The sequence below is a fragment of the Protopterus annectens genome, chromosome 6.part0 (genome assembly GCF_019279795.1).
Source record: "Protopterus annectens isolate FY-2018-M chromosome 6.part0, PAN1.0, whole genome shotgun sequence".
Lineage (NCBI taxonomy): Eukaryota > Metazoa > Chordata > Ceratodontiformes > Protopteridae > Protopterus > Protopterus annectens.
In genome coordinates this window covers 1,896,182,520-1,896,206,323 of record NC_056737.1, presented here as the reverse complement: position 1 = coordinate 1,896,206,323, position 23,804 = coordinate 1,896,182,520, and positions in this window count along the sequence as shown.

Here is a 23,804-nt window from a genome sequence, read left to right as displayed (position 1 = left end):
AAAGACATCTGACTGAATTGTCGTTCAAAAGAGGCCAGCCACTGTTCTGATCTGCGACTGGAGGATGAGTTAACGTTTTTTCCTTGAACCAGATGATCAATCACGGAGGCTCAGGTAAGGTGGGATTTACCTTTTTTTCTGTTTTAGATCAGGGACTTGATTTGTATCATCTTTCAGGTGATTTGTCTTGTACAAGTCAGGGACAGGAAGATTGCAGTCTTGTCATAGATCAGGGAAACAGAATAGGTAAGGCAGTTATTCTAGATAAACTGTGAAAAAGAGAAATCGTGGTACCACGTAAAAATAAGAAGGGTTACGTAACATTTTAACAGTCAGAACAATATGGGAAATAAGTGCACAAAAAGTTCCCAAGATCCGCCGTTAACTGAAGATGCAAAATATATGCAATTACAGCGTACCAACAATGTTAGGTACTATACAAAATGGGTTACTAAATATGAATTTGATGGCAAATTAGAAAAGTCTCCACTTATTAAACTTGTCAAACAGCTTAAAACCAACACAAAAGGTCAGGTAAAAAAGCAACGTCAATTAGGCATTCCTCAGGCACACAGGTGGATTGAGGAAGCAAACCATAGGGAACAAAAAAGTAATAATTCAAAAGCTATGTTTCTAGATAAAGAGGACAATAATTTGGTAATAGCATCAGCCCCTCTGCCCCCTCCGCTTCCCTTACCAGAATATGAAGCGAATGTACAAGCTGGTCCACCTCCGCTATACCCGGCTGTCTCCGCGAAGCCAAGACCGTTTGTCAGTGATCCCGTCGAGACTAGGTCTCGAACACGTAACTTAAGAGGGGATATTGAGTTATATCAAATGAACAAAAATTCATGAGCTATGAGTGAAGAAGAGATATGTCCACTCATAGAAGTATCAAATCCTCAGGCAGGACAGGAAGGGCAGGACCCAACTCTCCTGGTATATAGACCATGGACACCGGAAGACATCCGGAAAGCTACAGAGGGAATTCCCCATCCAAAAGTTAATTTTAGAAAATTCTTAGAAGACTTACAGGGCATGAGGTTAAGTTATCATTTAAATGGAGAAGAAGTAGAAAAAGTAGTTAGACAAATCGTAGGTCCAGATTGGCACATGATCAGTGGCAACTGGAATCCCCGTGACGCAGAACACAAGCCACTCCCACATAGCAACGCAGAACTGGATAACAGAGTAAAAGGTCTAACAGACCGAATCTCTGAGAAATGGAAGCCTAGGGCAGACTGGACTTGCATTAATCAACGCATCCAACAAAAAGGTGAAACTGTTGACGGATATTATGCTAGATTATTAGAGTGTTTTAATAACCATTGTGGAATGCAGGTACCTGAAGACCAAACACATGATTCCCCGTATGAGCAGCAGCTAAAGAATGCATTTTTAAAAGGCAGTATTTTGCCTATAAGCAGCTTTATTACAAAGCACATGGTAGACCATCTTACAAGTAGATTACAGTCACTACTTGAATATGCTAGACATGCCAAAAGGCATTTTAACAGTAAAAAGAAAAAGAAAGCCCAAGTATTTTCTGTAGAAGATGGAGCAGACGTTTATGTAGTACGGTCCGGGAAAAAGGGCAAGAAAAATGCCCAGGGAAACAAACAATCTGATAAGTGATCAGAGGAGTTTGAAGAGAGAAAGAAAAGGAGTGAATGTTTTAAGTGTGGAAAAAAGGGACATTTAGCAAAGGATTGCAAGCAAAACAAGAAGGTAGCCGTGGAAGATAAGGAGGGTGAGGACTGACTATATGATAGTCAAGAATCACTGGAAGGGAATAACCAAGAAAAGACAAATGCAAGTGTGATAGAGGGAGTAGAGAATGTGACAGAAGAAATAGAGGAAGTGCAAGAAATCGCAGATAGTGAAGAAAGTGAAATTTTAGACTTAGCATTATTGAGCCTAGAGCTCTACTTAGTAGATACAAAACTGGAAGTTACACTTCTGGTAGAGGGGAAGGAAGTTAAATTTCTGTGTGACTCAGGGGCATCGCGGACCCTGATACATCCTTCTAAACTACCAGAAAATTCAGAATCACTCGATTACATATTAGTGAAAGCAGCTAATGGACAGCTGTATCGGGAGCCACTCTCCCATAACATAGCAATAACTGACCCTGTTTCAGGGATGACCCAGAAAAGCAAAATTGTTGTTTCTGCAAAATTCCCGGAAAACCTTTTGGGCAGAGATCTTATGTAGATATTTGGCATAGCAGTAGTTCCAACTATGCAGGGTATGGAAGCACAGTGACAAATGGATACTTTTGTAGCACGACCACAGAGTGAAACATTTTATTGGTACAGCCAGGACTTGGTCACGACTGGTCCAGGGGCAGTAACCAAAGAGCTGATGAACATAGCCATCAGTAAGTCCCCCCTCCCTTGACACTGATAAACAGCATTTGTTGCACTGTACTCTGTATTATTGTAGCACACCAGGACCTGATAAAGAATATGAGCAAGAACTGTTTAGAAACCATGCAAACAGATTAGTATTACATAATCTGTATTGGGACACAGAAGGGAACAGTGTAGTTCATTGCTCCAGGAATTCTTTGCACTCTATAAATCTAATCAATTACCAAATGTTAGTTTGACTAAGGACAAGAATGTGAAATGGGCAGACCTAGGAGAAAAAGTCACAAAGTGGGAAAACCAGATGGAGTTAGAACTGTCAGAACAGGGAGTACAGAAGCAGAAGTTAAATTGGATAACACAGACACACCCAGCTGTACACTTGCAGTCTAGCAAGGACAGCTGATTAGCACTCTTACTAGAAGAGGAAGAGAATGCCTTACGGAGCATACCAGAAACTCTCTGGTCAACAGGGAAATCAGATGTAGGACTAAATCGTACAGCAGGACCAGTTACTATCACGCCAAAATCAGCATTTAGACCACAAAAGAGACAGTATCCCTTAAGGAAAGATGCAGAAGTAGGAATCAAACCTATAATAGCAGCTTTACTTAAGGAAGGAGTACTGGTGGAATCTCCCGATTTACCATGTAACACACCCTTATTTCCTGTCAGGAAAGCAAATGGAGAATGGCGTATGGTCCAAGATTTACAAGCTGTAAATGACGCAGTAATACCTAGAGCATCTACGGTGCCAGATCCACACACCCTATTGAATGATTTGAAGCCTCAACAGAAGTATTTTTCTGTCTGAAAGCAAGGAAACCAAAGAACAAGGCAGAAGCCCTCACAGTCCTAAACGCAATTTATTAAAACAGAAAATCCACACACATATGGTGGCTTCTTCAGAGGATACAAAGGCAACCAAACACAAGCAGTTAAATACTGAAAGTTAATTGAAGTCAACTGCTATCAATTAACCACAAATTATGCAACAAGATGCCTGCATTAAACTGAACTGTTGTTGTGTTTAGAAGAGGTAGAAACATCAAAGAATTGTTACAGACTCCTTATGGCACTTGTAGTGCTAGAATTAATGGTTCTTTCTTCTGTAACTTCTGCTCACATATCAAAACAGGTAGTAGTTTTTGCATTGAAGGAAGGAAATATTTTATACATCATCGTATTTCCTGTGACACGAAAACAGTAGTTTATATTGCTTTTGCACATGCTGTCCAGCATTCATCAGCACTTATATGCCATCAGGAATAAGAGACTTGATAATGCCCTTGCCAAGCATATCTGTTCTTTTCCTGGGCATGCTTTCTTTCATGGGGATTGACCACCTCCTGTTCATCCTCGTGGTGGACCTAGTGCTCTTATACTTGAGACAAATGAATTGCTTTGGCAACTTGAATGAAAGCTGTAATATTGCACCTTATCTCAAATTAAAATCGTATATGGGATAGTTGTCCCCTTTTCACTTTAAGAATCACATTTGTCTTGACACTTTTGATTTAGTCCTTTTTCCATTAGCCCACTATGTGTGGGTACAGTGTCAACCTTTTGTTGGTATTTCACTAGCAAGGTTTGGCTTAGGTTGTTATATTTACACTTAGTACTTTTACTTAATTGTAAGGTCACACTTTAGATGTGGGTTGTCTACATCTTTGGAATTTATATTAATTTTTAGTAAAAAGTTATTCATTTGTTTAAAATAATGTATACTTGGAATGACTATTTAGCATTTTGCTTTTTAAATGTACATACAATTTTGTGACACTTTTTCTTGTGTATTTTATTTCTTAGGAAATATACTGAATTTTATTTGGGTTTGACTGTGTCAAAATATTGTGTCTTTTTGTATTGTCACAGTCTTTTAACTACATCAACAGTTTAGCATGTATTTAAACTATGCCTGAGGCTTTTTGCATTTTACTTCTTCAGTTTAATGCAGGCATCTTGTTGCATAATTTGTGGTTAATTGATAGCAGTTGACTTCAATTAACTTTCAGTATTTAACTGCTTGTGTTTGGTTGCCTTTGTATCCTCTGAAGAAGCCACCATGTGTGTGGCAAAACGCTGTGATTTTCTGTTTTAATAAATTGCGTTTAGGACTGTGAGGGCTTCTGCCTTGTTCTTTGGTTTCCTTGCTTTCAGACGTTTGTGGATTTTTTCAAGTGTTTACCAGAAGTATTTTTCTGTGGTAGATATTAGCAATGTGTTCTTTTCGATACCGATACACCCTGACAGCCAACATTGGTTTGCATTCACATTTCAGGGGAAAAGGTATACATACACGTGACTACCACAGGGATATTGTGAAAGTCCAACAATATTCTCACAAGAGATGGCAAGCAACTTGGCAGGATTTAGCCCACTGAGAGGCAGTCAGATTTTACTTTATGTAGACGACATCCTGCTGGCAGCCCCCACCCAGCAAGAATGCAGAGAAGATACCATAGCATTATTACATTTTTTAGCCACTCAAGGACATAAAGTAAACAAGAACAAGTTGCAACTTTGGAGAAAGCCGGTTAAATACCTGGGATATGTAATATCCAAAGAAGGCAGAACATTAGATGAAGATAGGAAAATAGCAATTTTACAAGCACCCAAACCGACTACCAAGAAGGAAATGATGTCCTTCCTGGGTACGACTAATTTCTGTCGGAGTTGGATTCCAAACTATGCCTTGGAGTCTGCTCCACTGACCAACTTGATATAAAAGAAGCCTATGGCAGCACAAGATTTATTACAATGGACACCAAAACCAGAATCAGCTTTCTGCAAACTAAAGCTATTGATAGCATTCTCATTAGTTTTAGGATTACCAAACTATCATAAATGCTTTTTCCAAACTGTAGATTGTAAGCAAGGTTATATGACATCAGTGTTAACACAGCAACATGGGGACAAGCAACGCCCCATAGCTTACTATTCATCACAGCTGGACCCAGTGGTGCGATCCCTGCCCCACTGTGTACAAGCAGTAGTCGCAGCTGTAATGGCAGTACAGGCTTCAGCCTCAGTAGTGTTGTTCCACCCTATCACATTGAGAGTGCCTCATGCAGTCATGATTATTTTACTGCAAGAAAAAGTAGCATATCTTTCTCCTGCTAGACATCTTTCCTGTATGACCATACTGTTGAGCCAACCTCATATGACAATTGAATGATGTACAACTTTGAATCCGTCTACCTTGCTCCCAACCCCTGTGGATAGCACACCACACAGCTGCCTGCAGGAGATTGAGCAAAAGACACTGCCTAGAAAAGATCTAACGGATGTTCCCTTGGATAATGCCGAGGTGACATATTGCGTGGATGGCTCATGCAGAAGGGGTCCTACAGAGCAGAACCTAGTGGGGTATGCAGTAGTTTCTGATACTGAGATTTTAGAAGCAAAGTCTTTACCACACAACTTATCTGCACAAGCAGCAGAATTGATTGCCTTGACAAGGGCATGTACCTTGGCAAAGGGTAAATGTGTAAACATTTTTACTGACAGCCAGTACGCTTTTTCTACTGTACATGTTTTTGCGCAACAGTGGAAGAATAGAGGAATGATAACATCTACTGGTAAACCGATTAATCACGTGCAGTTTATTTTAGATTTGTTAGAATCTATTCAGTTACCTCAGAAAGTAGCTATTTGTAAATGCGTAGCTCATACCAAGCAACAGGATAGGATTTCAAAAGGTAATGCGAGAGCTGATACAGCTGCAAAGCAGGCAGCTTCAGCTTCAGAAATATTACTTTTGAGTGAGGAATTACAACCTTCTGAGATTTTAGATTTAGAAATGTTGAACACAATGCAGACACTTACTACGAAAGTAGAAAAACAGAAATGGATAAAACGAAGAGCAATTCTTGAGAAATGGCTGTACATCTCCAAAGAAGGAAAACCGATTTTGCCATCTAATTTGTTTAGATATGCAGCTTTGTTGAGCCATGGGCAGTGCCATGTCTCAACAGGGGGGATGGTACAGTTAGTGAATCGAGTGTTCACAGCATATGGATTTATAAACTACACAAAAATTTTTTCTGTGGCATGTTATGTTTGTAATAAGCATCATGCACAAGGGGCATTGAAGCCTAAGCAAGGACGTTTCCCTGCACCACCGTACCCGTTCCATTCTATCTGTATGGATTTCATAGAACTGAACAAATGTGAAAATAAGAAGTATTGTCTTGTCATTATAGATATGTTTTCCAAATGGGTGGAAGCTTTTCCGACCACAAATCCAGATGCAGCTACTGTTGCAAAAGTCCTTGTTAGAGAAATTATTCCTAGATTTGGCATACCTGAAAAGATCTACAGTGACAATGGCACACACTTTGTAAATGAAACTATACAACAGTTGAGCCGATATTTCGGAATTTCCTTGAAAAACCATTGTGCATATTATCCACAATCTGCAGGACTAGTAGAGAAGCATAATGGGGTTTTGAAAAGTAAACTTAGGAAGTTAATTAGTTAGAGACAAAAGAATTGGGTGTACTGCCTGCCTCTGGCACTGTTGAGCATGAGAATTGTTCCAAATGCAAAGGGGTTAACTCCTTTTGAAAAATTATTTGGGAGGGCATACTATATACCTCAGTGGAAACCTCTCATGCCTGCAGATCAGGAGGCCAACAGTTCACTCACAGAATATATGAGACAACTTCTAAGTAATAAACAACTTTTGCAGTTAAATTCTGTTTCAGATAAAGAACAAACCAGACCATCAGAAGGAGCAGTAGTCCCAGGCACGTGGGTCTGGGTGAAAGTCATCAAAAAGAAGAACTGGACATCACCGAAGTGGGAAGGGCCATACCAAGTGCTACTGTCAACACCCACTGCAGTCAAGATCGCAGATCGAGCATCCTGGATTCATCTTACACACTGTAAACTGGTTAAAAGCTTTGAACTGGACAAAAAACTTGTTACTGTTACATAAGAACAAAATGACCAGATATGGAGCAAATAGGAATACAGAACAACCTCAGAAGTATTGCATGATCATTCTGTTAACTATACTGATAACAATAATCTTTTTGCTGTGGCCTTTCCTTTTTACAGCCACATGAGCTGAACTGAATAAACGTGATGCTTTACTCATAGACTGGCATCCAAACTTTAACACTTACCAAGCGATCAAACATGTGTATGCTGAGACTTTTAATGTTTCAAATTGTGGGTTTGTACAGCTATACCAACAGCATACAGGGGATTATTAATGACTGCTGTCCCTCTAGGGGTCAATGAGACCTGGGAAAATTTGATTTTTGACAAAATAGCATTGTACCTGCCTGTTACACAAAAGGGAATTGTATGTTTTTACAAAAATGATACTGTTCAGGTGGGTTGGAGCAATTGTAATGTGACTGTTCCTTACAAATGTTATACCAAAGCTAATAATGCAGGTTCCATTTGTGATACAAACTATGACTCGTTTCTTCAATCAATGCACAAAACAGTTAATGAAGTACAACATAATCCTGTTCTTTTTAAACAGCTATCTATCATTGATAGAAAAATGTTTCATGCAGGGCAAGTATATATTAATACTAAAGTAGAGGATTGTTATTTTGTGTGTGGGAAAAAGGCATACAAATGGTTACCTGAGAATTGGTCCGGCAGTTGTTTTTTGGGTTACCTGGTTCTGGCCATACGACACACTGCAGTTTTGCCTCAGGGAAGAATTTGAAATGTCAGAGAGGTCACCAAGAAATCTGGAAATCCAATCAAGAAACCTGAGAATCCAGTGGGATGAATCGAAGCAGGCTGGAGAAACCATAACTCCATGAAAAACAAAGATAAACTGACACACATGGACTTGAGTGACACTATTATATCATGGGCAGGTATAGCCCCTGCATATGGCACAGTAAAATCAATTTGGGAGCTGAGAAAACTGTCTAAACTTCTCAAAGTAATGAGCAATGCAACTTTTTCTGCTCTCGAATTAGTAACTGATGAACTGAACGCTATGAGAACTGTAGTGCTTCAAAACCGCATGGCTCTCGACTTCACCCTAGCGGCAAAAGGCGGTACTTGCGCTTTAATAAATACTCCTGACAACCAGCATGAGATAAACAACCACCTCGAGGTAATTCAGCAAGTGTCGGCCATGACCAAACCAGGCCCAAACCCACTGATGGATTTTTTCCAGAATTTGTTTGGGGGGTGGGGTACCATCCTAATGAACATCCTGATTGCCATTTGTGTGGGATTACTCCTATTAGGAGTGTGTGTTTGTTGTGGTATTCCCTGCATGAAAATATTAATTAAAGATTTTATAGATATGTCAGTTTCTGAGACTTTGTATCAAAGTACTGAATTTGAAGAACTGTTGAAAAATGAAACACTTTCATAAGTTTAAACTGAATGACTCTCTTAACTGCAAATTCTGAACGGAAGAGGCTAGGAGAAGAAGCAAACTGTTTATGCTTTTGAAAATAGAATAAAAAGTATTAACTGGGGGAAATGTCAGAAAAATATGTATTAATGTATATGTTTAGTGCTTATTAGAAGCTAAAAGGGTTAACACATTTCATTCTATTTTATGTACAGCTTAGTTTTGTATGAAACTACAAGATGCTTTCTGAAACTGCAAGATGCTCTCTGACCTAGTATTTGCTAGCACAGCAAAATTCATGTTTATGCCTTTTTGGAAATTTACTGAGAAGCAGGTGATTATCTGCTAGGTCAGGAAAATAATGAATAGAACTATACTGTTTTCTATAATTTTATTGAACTTGAACAATCAGCTCTGTTCATGTTATGAGAACATGCACAGCTGCAGAAAAGATAGATACAGTTGAACAAAGACTGCTTGAAGAAATGAACTATAATCTGTGCTTGCTTTGTGCTCGAATTAGCCATAATACATTGAATGGTAACATCATATAGTGAGAAGTTGTATCTAACCGGTGGTCTCCAAGGCCACGTTGTTTTTCTTAAAAAGTTTTTTTATAAACTTGATAGTGCCAGCAGAAAATCATGGACAAACAGCTACTATGAAATAATATTGTAAGAACTTGTGATTTATTACGTCAGCTTAGTAGGCAATGTCTTGTAAGAAATGTATAAGAATGGCTTCACTTCCTGATTCTAGTTAGACAAACTCTGTATTAGCACGTTTTTGTCTCCTTGCTGCAAGATTAAAGTGCCTTAACCTGAACCTGCCGTGTGTTGATCCTTTTGAAGTTGTTTTTCCTTTGACAAAGTCCAAGATGACTTCCCTACTTACTTTAGCGGAAGCATATCAGCAACAAGCAGGAATGAAAATCAGATCAGAAGTAGATAAAACCAGGCAGCAAATGAATGTGCCAAAAAACAAAAAAAGAATATAAGGTGAAGGATCAGATGAGAAGGCAAGAAATGTGGAAAGTGCATAAATATAGTTGCAAGTATAGAAAACTCTTGGAACAACCTCATGTTGATCAGGATAGAACACAGGAATGGTTTACAAGAGGCGAATTTAAACCAAAAGATGAAAGGTTTATATTGGTGGCCCAAGACAGTGGACTATGCACATACTTGTTTACACAGTCCATTGAACATGTGGGTAAAACAGACACATGTAGGTTTTGTAAAACAGAATTGGAAACAGTTGCACATCTTGTTGCTGGTTGTGATATACTAATGGCAGAAGGACTATATACTGACAGGCATAATAATGTGGCAAGAGCATTGCACTGGGAATTGTGCAAATATTATAATATTGAAGTAGCTGAAAAACATTGGAAACATGAGCCACAAAGCATTGTAGAAAATGATGAAGTTTACATCTCATGGGATCATCCATTACCAACAGTTCAAAAGACAGATGTAAGAAAACCAGATGTAAGTCCAGGAAAAGAAGACAAATACAGTGAGATTAGTTAAGTAGTGTTTTTCTGCATCTGTTTAAATTTGTCCAACTGTGTTATTTTGTTTCCCCTGTGATTGAAACTCTGTTGTTTATTGTACGTAGATATTTAGTATTCCCATGATCTTCTATTTATAATAGTATTCCATTTACATCAGTATCAAGTTTACTCAGTATAAGTGAATACCCTTGTAAGGGCTTGAGAGTGGTTGACTGGTGGCAGCATGGTTACCTTATAGTCTGGGTAGAAGTGGTACAGCTTAAAAATCAAATACCCAAGTGTATGTGTGTCAGCTACTTGGAACTGGGACACAGTGCTAAAAAGTCAGTCTTTTTTAGGATATGAGAGACAGAGTCGAGTCCCAGGTCTGGAACATGTTCCCTGTGTGCTATTAAAGGAAAGTGTGCTTGATGCAGAAAGCTGTATCTGAAAATACTGTGTAAATCCATTCCTGTTTTTAGTGACGATCTGTCATCGTTGTCAATGGTGAGGTTTGAGGCACCTTGATTACTGGCCTGGGGTACAGAGGCCATCACATATTGATGGCACAGTGGTGAGATATTAATTGAACTTCAATAGCTTGTGGGTAGCTGTCCCTGTGTTGGCTCAACAGCCACAAGGTAAACATTCATAGTTCCATATTCACAACAGTTTTATTTATTTTTGTTGGTTTAGTTTAGTCAGGGAAAGCAGGCAAAGATGTCAGCAGGGGATTATGGCAAGCTGACAAAGGGACAGTTGGCCAAGGTGTAGGAAGCCAATGGACTGGTGCATGCTAACTGGACTAAATAGGAAATTATTTCAGCTTTAGTCACAGCTGCAGTGTGGACCAGTGTACAGGAGGACAACCAGTCTGGTGTTGGGAATGTGCAGTTTTCAAAAACAGGACAGTTTACCTTTTCCTCAGAGGACTTAAAATCTATCTGGAGTTAGAGAGACTTGAACTGGAGGTCAAGCATTTGGAGACCAAAGAGAAACTGCAGTGTTTGGAGGCTGAGGAAAAGAAGAACCAGCATCAACTGGAGGCCAAACATTTGGAAAGAGAATCAGAAGAGAGACTGAAGCATTTGGAGACTGAAGAGAAACTGCAGCATTTGGAGGCTGAAAAAAGGGGAAGCAGCATCAGCATGAGAGAGAAATGCTGACCCTTCATCAGGGTCATGTAGGTAATGAGGAAGGGAATAACCGAACCCCAGAAGCAATAAAGGTCAGTAAATGTCTTCCACAATTTGCAGAGGAGCTGACTTTGATAGTTTGATTCATATATTCGAAAGAGCATGTCAACAGTATAATGCTGACCAAGAGTTCTGAGTACGGTTCCTGACTCCCTTACACTATGGTAAAGGTGTAACTGCTGTTTCTAAATTGTCTGATACTGATTGTTTAAATTATGATAGAGAGAAATAATGTTTATTGAACTGTTACAAGTTACATCTGAAGCTTACAAAAATAAAGTTTCATGGGCATAGACACAAGGCAGACGAAGGTGTATGCGATTATATTGCTGAATTAAACACATATTTTCATAGGTGGGTGAGAGGGTCTCAGGTGACCACTTTTGAAAGACTGGCAGACCTTTTGGTAAGAGAACAGGAACTTAGTACTTTGCCTGAGGACATGAGAATCTGGTTGGCAGACCGGGAGTGTAACTCATCAGATAAGCTGGGGAGAAAAGGGGATCTATATTTAGCAAGCAGAGCATTATTGCACAAGAAGGGTATACCCAGTGCTGCACAGGGATATAAGAGAACCCATGGTGGGCAGTCTAAATCACCCCAACAGAGTATACCAGTAGCAGAGGAAGTTACTAGTTCAGGTACATGGCCAGGATTAGGCATTAGATGTTTTAAATGTAATCAAAGGCCATGTAGCATACAAATTCCCACTGAAGCAAGGTGGCAAACAAAAGGTGATGGAGCCAGCAAGTAGGAATAACAGTGTGCCACTAGTAAGTTGTCTGGAGACAACATGGGTGCCAAACAATCACTATGCTGCAGTGAGCCTGAAAGTGAGCCACAGATGCTGGGAGGTACTGATGTTCTCATGGATAGGATGACTGCATGGACAGAAGTGAGTGGTAGTACACAGGCTGATAGTGAGGCACCGCTGTCAGAAGATACTAGGTTTCCGGTGGAAGGGGAGCTGGGCAATGTCACAAAGGTAGAGTTGAGACAAACTCAGCTTTTGTACCCAACCTTATGAAGCTTGCAGAAGGTAGCTAAGGAGACACTTGATGCTCAAGGAAAAGGGGACTCTGTATACTGGAACAAAGGATTACTGTATAGCAAGTGGACACCTGAGGGATGGCTAGTAGGAGAGGTAATACAGTAGTTGGTAGTGCCCAGAGCCTACTGTCTGGCACCTCTAGCTATAACCCATGATATTCCTTTTGCAGGTCATATGCACATAAAGTGTGCCAAGAGATGTATTATTCAGGACTTCTATTGGCCTGGGATTGCAAGGAATGTAACAGGGTACTGCAGGACATGTGAGCAGTGCTAAAAGGTAGGCAAGCCATGGGACAAAGTCAAAGCTCCATTGAAGCCTTTGGCTATAATTGAGAAGCCACTTCAAAAGGTAGCTATGAATATTGTGGGGCTTCTATGTACCCCAAGTTCCACAGGGAAGAAGTATATCTTGGTGTTAGTAGATTATGCTACTAGAAACCCTGAAGCAGTGTCTCTGTCCTCCAATGAAGCAGAGAAAGTGGCAAATGATTTGTTAGAGATTTTCTGCAGAGTAGGTTTCCTGAGAGAAATACTAACTTGCAGAGGTGCCAATTTCATGTCAGACCTGGTGGCTTGTCTGTGGAAGTATTGTGGGGTGAAGCACATAAAGACCACCCTGATCACCCCCAAATTAATGGTCTTGTGGAGAGGTTAAACTCTACACTAAAGACCGTGCTAAGGGCATTTGAAGACCAGTTTAAGAGAGAGTGGAACAAATATTTGCCCCATCTATTGTTTGCATACAGAGAGTTACCCCAGGAATCCACAGGATTTTCACCCTTTGAGTTGCTGTATAGGCATAGGGTGAGGGAGGTCTTTAGATTTGATTCTTGATGAGTGAGAGGGTGAGTGTGAATCTCACAAAGACTCTGCTGTGGTATATGTCCTAAACCTCAGGACAAGGCTTAGGAATCTCATGGGCTTGGACCATGAGACTCTGGCAGGAGCCCAACATCAGAAGAAAGTCTGGTATGACAGGAATGCTTGAGCCTGAAATTATGCTGTGGGACAGCAGGTTATGATGCTCATTCCTGTCAGACACAATAAGCTGCAGGCAGCTTGGGAGAGACCCTTCAAAGTGGCAAGGAAAATCAGGAATGTTTATTATATGATAAACCTGCTAGGCAGGAGGCAGGGGCACAAATTGTACTGTGTTAACATAATGAAGCCTCAGCATGTCAGGTAGGTTCTGGGCAGACTGCAAAGGTCAGGGTTGACCATTAAGCTCACTAAGTGCCATATTTGTATGGCAGAGGTGTCTTACCTGGGACATAGAGTGGGGAGTGGTAAAATGAGGCCAGAACCTTCCAAAATTGAAGCTATTCAGGTGTGACCTGCCTATGTTACCAAAAAGGAGGTGAGTGCATTCTTGGGGTCAGTGGGGTACTATAGAAAGTTTGTTCTTATTATAGTACAATAGCTGCTCCCCTCACAGACCTAATAAGGAAAAATAGACCAGATAAGGTAGTGTGGACCCCAGTCTGTCAGCAGGCATTCCAAAATCTTAAGGGGATTTGGGAGAATCCCCCTGTGATAGCCAGTCCAGATTACAGCAAAGAATTTGTTGTGCAGGTGAATGCTTCAAACCATGGTGTGGGGCTATACTCATCCAAGCTTCCTCAGAGTAAGAAGAACACCAAGTTGTATATCTCCAACCCAGGGAAGAATGTTATGAGCTGTAGAAAAAGAATGTCTAGCCATAATATGGGCACTGCAGAAACTTCAGCCTTATCTGTACAGGAAGTAATTTACTGTGGTTACAGACCTCCTTAAAATGGCTTCATAGAGTCAGCCAACAAAATGTCAAGTTATTAAGGTGGAGCCTATTGTTGCAGGCATATGACATGACAGTACAACACCATACTGGGGTTAGCAATGCCAATGCAGACGGATTCTCAAGACAGGGTATAGGTTAATGTGTTCCCAGGCAATATTTTTCCAGGGTCGCTTCAAAAACTAGCTTGTATCTTCAAATAGGGGAAAGATGTGATGATGTGAGGTATTGTCATCTGTGCCAGGGGGAGTGGGGCAGTGCATGTGTAACATATGCCAGCATAGTTACCTGGAGTTTTGTAAATAATTTTGTGTCATTTGACTATCACACTGTACAGACACGTGTTAAAAAATGTATTAGCGATGTTATTGTGGCTAATTAAGTGTATATGTTTGTACTGGGAATTCTGTAAGGGAAGAGCAGAAGTTTTTGAAATTGTTCTATAGCTTTCAGATCCTGCAACAGATCATAGCAAAGCTTTGAGTGTGTACTGTACCAGAGTCAGGTAATCAAATGTGATGTCATTCTATAACCAGCATTGTGAGGATGGAACTCTAACAGCAGTTTTATTTATTTATTTATTTTTTTACTTTTGAACCTGATATAACAGATCTATGTTAGTTATCACAATTAGTTAGAAGCTCATCACCTTGCCTTGTGGAAGTAATAATCTCAGCATCTAATCTTGCCTTGCTGTATTAATTAAGTTAGCTAGGGAACAGTTATTCTTTAGACTGTCAGGAAATACACTGAGAGCAGTTAAATAGTGTTTTTCTGCATCTGTTTGAATCTGTCCAACTGTGTTATTTTTATTTCTCCTGTGATTGAAACTGGTTTTTATTGTACTTAGATATTTAGTATTCTTATGTTTTTTTCTATTTTATTATTTATTATTAAATATTTTTATACTTTTTATTGTGGCTATTCTTTCAGAGAATACTTTTAACATCTTGAGAGTACTTGTGCTTATTTTAGTGACATCATGGCAACTCCAAAAGGCTTTGTTGCTTTGGTTACATTTTACCATTTATATTAGTATTGGTTTTACTCAGTATAATTGGATACCCTTGCAATAGCCTGAGAATGGTTGACTGGTGGCAGAATGGTTACCTTATAGTCTGGGCAGAAGGGGTACAGCTAGTAAATTTGTACGAGATTTTCCCAGGAGTGTGTGTGTGTGTGTGTGTGTGTGTGTGTGTGTGTGTGTGTGTGTGTGTGTGTGTGTTTGTGTGTGTGTGTGTGTGTGAAAATCAAATACCCAGGTGTGGATGTGTCAGCTATTTGTAACTGGGACACAGTGCTCCAAAGTGAGTCTTGCTTGGATCTGGAGAGACAAAAAGTCCAGTCCCAGGTTTGGAGCTTGTTCCCTCTGTGCTCTTGGGGGAAAATGTGCTTGATGCGGAAAGATGCACCTGAAAAGTCTGTGTAAATCAATTCCTCCTTTTAGTGACCATCTCTCACCAGTGTCAGTGGTGAGGATAGATGCTCCTTGATTACTGCCTGGGGTAGAGTAACCCCATACGAATTGCAGAAGGAGACATTACTGGGCACATTGTGGGTGCTGTGAAGAGCACTTCTGCCTAACATCAAAGAGTGAAGCAATACTAATTTCATGAGCTTTAGTCATACTTTGACTTAGAATGGGGCCCATTCCTGTCATGGTATTAGAAACCCAAAAGGCTTGCAGAAAATAAAAAAAATGATAAATACCATTATATCTATTATTTACTAGGTCGCATAAATATGGTGAAATTCATCAAGATTAGAGTCTTGCAGTTGTTAAAACTGTCTTTAAAGGAAATGGTAATAGGACAAACCCATATTCATACAGACCCTTAAGTTTGATTTCATGTTGTGAAAAAATAATGGATAAGGTAATACATAAGTTATTGTCCGAGTTGGAAATATTAGGACTCAAAACTGTATATTAGCATGTATATGTTGAAAATTGATCTATTATCACTTGTAACATTATGTTCGATAACAACCTAATGAGAGCTATGAATGAAAAATTTTGTTATGATGTAATTTATATAGATTTAACTTCAGCATTTGATGCAGTGATACATTAACACTGATCTATAAATTAAGACAACTAGGTATTGATGTACTCTTGATAAGGTGGATAGCTCCATGTCTTACAAATAAGACAAAGCAAGTATCATACAGCAACTGGACTTGTGAAATTCAAAGTTATAGTCAGGGTGTCCCACAGGACTCTGCCCTATGCCCATACTTGTTTAGATTGTATCTTTTAGATACATCTTTTTCATCTGAAGTGTTTACAGTCTGTATGCAGATGACTTGAAACTGGATAAACTGATTACATGCGTTACAGACAGAACATGTTTGCAAAATAACTTAAATTGACCATTTGGGCACAGGAGAGTAATATGCTGATAAATACATCAAAAATTAAGCAAATGAGATTTAGGCAACATGAATTGAAATGTGAATATTTAATATAGCACGTAGTGATTGAAACTGTAAATTCATTTAGGCACCTGAGTGTATGAGTAGCTCAAGCTTTACATTTTTGTAATCATATTAACCAATTGGTTAATGATAGTCATATAACTATGTGTTGTATAAAAATATTTATAAAGTCTAGGAAATCAGAATTGATGAAGTAGTTGTTTGTTAGTTACATTAGATCCAAACTTGATTATGGACTAACAATATGAAAACCTTATTTAAAAAAAAAAAAGAACAAGCATGAGTAAACAGGAAAGTGTACAGTGGAGAAATACCAAAGGCATCCATCAATGTAAAAATTTAAGTTATTATGAAAGACTAAAATATCTGAACTTGCATAATGATAGATATTTAAGAGGAGACCTTATTGAGGTATATAGGACATTTGGAGACCACCTTTGGGAATATTTCGGATTATCAAAAAGTACTAGGGAATCACTGGAAAACCTATGTAGAAGATTCTATAGAAGTGAGAGGCGTACTAACTGGTTATCTGAGAGAGTAGCTGATGCATATAATAGACCACCAAATTACATTAAAGCAAGCACTAGTTTAGGCATTTTTAAGAACAGCCTGAATACTTATTATGGGAACAATTGTTTTGGTATACTGGCAGGCTAGAAGGGCATTAATGGCTGTGCTGGAAATATTTGTATGTATGTATGTATCTATATAGAGAGATAGATGAATATAAAACATGGACACTGAATGACCAAAAAGTGGACTTAGAGATATCAATTCCTATATGGCAATTTCTTGGAATATTCCCTTTTCTCCTTGGTATGACTATCTTGGAGTTGGTATATATATGTATATAGATATATATATATATATATATATATATATATATATATATATATATATATATATATATATAAGTCTGGTGGGTAGCTTGCCCCTCTACTAAAAAGTAGTATAAAGGGGAAGAGCGATGTTTGAGACTGGGGCTTCTCCTGAAGTTTCATTCTTTTTTTTTTCTGGGATATTGGTCCTTGGCATTTCAAGTGCCAACATTTTAAAGGGGAGCCCATTTCTATATGTGCATATATCTATATCTATATCTATATCTCTGTCTATATCTATAGCTAATATATTATATGAGGACATAATAAATAATCACTGAGAAAACAGACAGATGGAAGACACATCAAAAAGCCTTATCAGTGATGACTGTTATTTTAAGTAAAATGATCTAAAAAGTGTGATTGAAAATGAAAGTAGGTGTTGTTACACTTACAATTACTAACAGATACTAAACAATTAGCTTTTACATGTTGTTATTCTGCCCCACACCCCCCAACATAGGAGGTGGGAGTTCTGCCCCCAAACACCTGGATCTTATAAGCTCTTAGTTATATACTAGGCTACCAACCACTTGCACCTAGCCATGTATTCCAACCCAGTTGTGTCCCTATATATCATGGGTATTTATTAGGAGGATGGTATGCTAGTTAGGACATTTTTAAAGGTTATGTTGGGCAGTATGTTAGTCTGGGAATTACTGGCTGCTTCTGTTTATTAGAGACATGGGGGCCAGACCCCGGTTGAATTTACTATTTTCATTCATTGGTCAAGGTTACACATAAATAGGGTTAGGGATGGACTGTGCTTCACATAGATAAGGTGCTTGTTCCAGAGCATGAGGATCTTCTGAGACACATATCTGTCTTGCCAACAGGTCTTATTTATGTCACAAGCAACACTGAACTCCTTGGATCTGGTGATTCTGATGCTGTTTGTTTTGCAGATGTGAAAAAAGTCCATTAGAGCTGGATCCAAGGATGCTTTGTATGCCAGCCACAGATATCCTGTTAGTAACCTGTAGGAGACAGAGTATAGAGATACTGCTTTAAGGCAATCCATATAGGATAATGTGTTTATACCATGGATTTTCCTGGTAAGGAACCTTTGTGGACATTACAAATGTTGCATATGTCTGGTCAGTACATGCCAAAGGGGGCATTATACTCAATGATGCATCTGATAATGGCCAAAAATGTGGCACTATGACTACCTTGGACCAGGATGATATGCCCTTATTTACAAGCTGGATGACCTGGAATGATTTTCTTACTACCTTGGCTACATGTTGGTCAAAGGCAAGATTACTGTCTGTATATGTTCCCAGATCCCTAACTACTGAGTTAACTCATAGGGGTGTCTTGTTGATGGAGTAATTAGCCTGGGTGGCAGTTTTCCCAAAATACACTATATTTTTTTAGCATTGGGTTTTAGTGCTTGACTTTGGCACCAGTCATTTGTGTTAGACCGTCTTGTAAGTTATTTGTGTCTTGGTAGGAATCTATGATAGCTCCCAATTCACATCTGTAAACTTGGTCAGCCTAAGTTTTTAGCATTAGTCTTTCCTCCAACAAGTAGATGCCACATAAGAGCTGTCCTATCACAGAACCCTGAGGTTCCCTGCTGGTGACCTGTCTCATAGTGGAGGTTAAATAAACTTACTTCAGTGGCACTCAACTGCATTAAAGGGAAAAAGTGCTGAATAGTGTAGCAGTCAACTTCTTAAAGTTCGACTGCAATATTATTTAACCACCTTTACCAACAACAGACTTTCCCACAAAGCTCATCATTTTGTAAAAGGATTTACCAACCAAACTTATCAAGAGTGTTCTGTTGCAATACATGCAGCTCATTTACAGTTGATTGTAATTGTTTGACCAACTACTGGCCCTTTTTGTGTTTTAGAGCATTTTTATACAGCCATCCACATAATTTATCCATGCAATGTCCTGGTTTGTGTTTATATATATGGATTTATTGAAGTGAATCAAAACTTTAGTAGACTGAGCATAAATAGATAAAAAAATGGGAAAAATGCCTCTGACAACTTAAAGCACATGCTCTGAGATATCATAACTTTGTAGCATGCAAAAAAAAGACTTTTTGCAGGGGGCAAGACCCATTAAGTTCCCACATCCCTTACTTCCTAAATATTCCAACTCTGAGATTGCATAATAATACCAGAGAAAGGGCATATTCTTCAACCCCAGTATTATAGTAATCTCATGTCAATATTAACAATATTCCTGTCAATGAAATTAAGTAGGCAGGAAAGCTGTTTTCTAAAGCACCAGTCAACCAACAGTAGTTTGGATCATGATAGCATAAGTGATCAACCTTAAAATGAAGGTGTGAAAGACTCTTTGCATTGGGGTGAACTTCTTAACTAGACTTGAATTAATTAGAAAGAATTCCTGCTGCACCAAACCTAACAGATATGTACACACTTGTAACAAAGGAAAATTATATATTTGCCAAAAGTCTTCTGAGGTTTTTTGATTCTTTCTATGGTACAGAGGAGCCTGAGACATTTAAAGAAGAAGAAGCTATGCTGCATTTTGAGTTTTTGTTGGAGTTTATTCAGACTAAATGTTATAAGTTACACAATATTGGGTGTCATAGGTATGAAGAAACCCAACATATCTAACCAAGTGAAGTGATGCCACAATAATCTGGCAGCTGGAGACTTTCTGTGTCTTGGGGTGAGTAGTGAAGTTTAACCTGCGGAGTAATTGTCAAGAGAGTTGCAGAAGACCATGCCTGGTCACTGCTGTGAATTATATAATATCAACTTGCAAAAAATTATATGTTCTCATCTTTTGCACATATTGCCTTATTTAGTCCATGCCTACATCTTAGAAATGTTGTAGGATTGGTATATTATTATTTAAGAGCTTTTTCTTTACTTATATGCAAATGTTAATAACTGCTACTTCTTAGTGCAACTGAATCCAGTTTGGAAACTGAGGCTGGGATTCTAGAACAATGTGCAGTACACAGTAGCATGAGTAATAGCCATGCATAGAGCAGAGGTGATTATTTCACACCTTGAAATGGAGCACTATGAAGCACATGCCACGTAGTGTATAATGACAAACAAATGGAAGACCCCATGCAAATGAGCCACACAGGCCATGCAGATGAAGGAAGTTAAAATTCCAGACTGAATCACATATGTATAAAAGTTGTCACTGCACAGCTACACACACCCATTTTGAATACTGTGATTTATTGTGTACATGACAGGAGCCATACTAGTAGTAGTAGCAGAGCAGAATGTAACGGAAGTTGCCATGAGACCCTGTACTCACAGTACTCATGTCATGAAAATCATCGCCAACAGAGAAGGTACAAGAATGTCATTACCTGAGACACCAGCAAACATTGGATCTTTTCCAAGTGGGCAGGGATACTGTAAGAAACAGCTGAGCTGTGCCACACAAAAGTGGAATTAAGGGAAAGCATGGTATGTCCATTCCTGTAGACACAGATGCATGCACGTGAGTGTACCATTAACCATCTCAACTAAAAATAACTTCCAGTGACCTGTGGAGTCACTTTAGGGATACTGCAAGCATCAACAGCTTCCTGGTAGTAACTGCAGAGTTTAAAGACTCTAAAGGAGCTGCTTCTTTTAGTCCCAGGTATGAGGTTGTATTCCTTCCACCTATATTTGCCAACTGTGCATCAACTATGAGATTGTTATTTAACCAGCTAGGGCTCCTGGGTCACTCCAGAAAACAGACTCTTGTTTCCATTGGACTTACTCAGTCAACAATTGAATAACAATATAGATAAACCATTTCCGCATTATGATGGAAGTTTGGGGAAATGTATCACATTATTTAGTTAAGAGAACCATAATGCAGCACATTTCCCTGATGAGTAAGGTATCACAGATTACAACCATGTTGTTATCAAAGTCCTGCCTGATTTAGAGAGCCTGGGATAAAGAAAGAGGGATGTTTTCTACTTCCTGCACCATCAAGTAGTATGTAATGCCCTGAATATTGTTTATAAATGTGTCTGTGTGGTTTCACTTCATAATCTCGAATTACTGAAAGCCCGAAATTCAGTAATCCAAGAATATGAAGTCGAACCATTCACAACACCGAAACCACAATCCTGAATCACACAATCACGAACATACATACACCATACACCACTTAACATATACACAATTCCACCCACAGCACACAAACCACACAACCCTACACTACATATAAGCAGGGGGGGCAAGAACCCCCTGCACCCCACTACTTATATATACCAACTCTGAGGTCGCACATACCATAAAAAAAAAAAACCTTACACAATGCCATCCTCCACTCACTCGCACACATACAAACACACATCACACATACACAAACACCAATAAATCCAACACTCACACTCATACTTACACCTCCCTACCCTTACCCACTTACACAACATACAAAAACACACGCAAGCACTGACTTACATGCCATTTCAGGCACCATATCACTACATGGGACATACCAGAAATGCATAAGCATGGATTCAAGATATTCAAATTCGCTCTTATGCACTTTCAGCATTCTGGTTTTCAGCTTCATGGTCTCGGGTTACTGAATTTTGAGCTTTCAGTAATTCGAGATTATGAAGTGAAACCGTCTGTGCACCACCCAAACTTTGCCTGCAATCCAAATATATGGCATGCATCCAACCACCTTTATTAGCAGCTCCAGTGAGGGGACTTCCCATTGGATCACCTAGTTGGAGTATATAGCCACACAAAGCAAACAGAGAAACTTATATAAAAAAAGTAATATGCATGCTGGGAGCAGGCTACTACATATGTTATTTTTTATGTATTGCAGGTGATGTCAGGTATGTCCTAGTGCCTTGTTTGATGATCCCGATGTGCAAACCTCAGAACAGGCAAAATTATGCATGAGTACTTATGTATTATCCCAACCAGGAGCTTTTTATAATGATAGGTGAGTGGTGGGGGATAACAACATTAGGTTGTACAACAAAATTTCAATATCATGCTAGCTACTTGCCTGATCTTTAATGTTAAGCAAAACCGAGGGCAGTCAAGACAGGTACTGCTGGCATTACAAAGGTTTTATGAATGTGTTAAACTTGCACAGGAGTGACACTGCTACTTTTCAGGAAAACCTGCAAAAGCTCATGCAGCACTTTAGTTAATGTGACAGCATGCATGACATGAGTGACTGCTGCAGTGTGCACTGTATCTATGGCTACTACAATGGAACAGTTAAAAAAAAACGGTATTCTGTTATTGGAAATGCAGTGTGTCTTAACATGTACATGTAAGTATTATTACTGTTTATTAAAAGAATTTTAGAAGCTTTAAGTTGTGGTAAATATTTCCGTCATGTGTGCAGGAAACTGAATAAAGGTACTATAAGATCCACATCTGCTGGAGGAAGCAATTGGAAATTCAAAGGCACAGCTGCCTTGTGACCAGTTTGTTTTCATGCATTGTGCACTACAGGTGTTTTTTTTTTTTTTTTTGGGGGGGTATAAAATCCCTTATTACATTTGCAAAATACATACACATTTACCAAACTAGAATTGTACTCGGTAGGATGTAATCCTTCCAACAAAAATCAAAAATCTGCCAAGGTATAACACCTTTGGCTCCTGATTGCGTTAATACGCAAGTACCAAATCACCTATATATTCCCTTTAGAAATGCATAACATAGTGATGTGAGTATTTGGACTACCATATGGATGGTCAGATGATATTTAGACTCCACAGAAGGGGCACTGCAATTCATCCTGAGGATATGCAGAAAGATATTTTTTGTGTGTGCCACGATCCACAACAAGGTGCTGCAGAAACAAATTGAGAAATGCATGAACATCAAGGAAGGCCATGTAGTACAAGCTGCAGCAAAAACAACAATAGAAAGACTGGGTGGAAAGGAAAGAAACATGCAGCAGCAAAACTAAAGCTAATCAAGAAACAGATAGAATACACTGCTGTACTGGCAAAGAGGTGGCATCCAGGTCACAACTATGGGCTGCGACAGACACAGAATAAAATGATGCGTGCAATATCAAACCTTATGTGTGTGGTCATTTACTGCACTGTTATAACTTGCTGATACTTGTTAACCTCTGCTATCTCTGAAAAAACAAAAAAAAATCTTGCTTTTTTCCCCACTTTTCTGAGATTTAAAAAAGTTCAGTTACAGGCTTGCTGTTCTTGAACTGTTTGTAAGTTTCTGTGAGGCCATTATTTGCTTGGGCTAAAGGAAAGTCTCTCTGTTGATCAGTGGCAGTGAAAAACATTGAGCAGC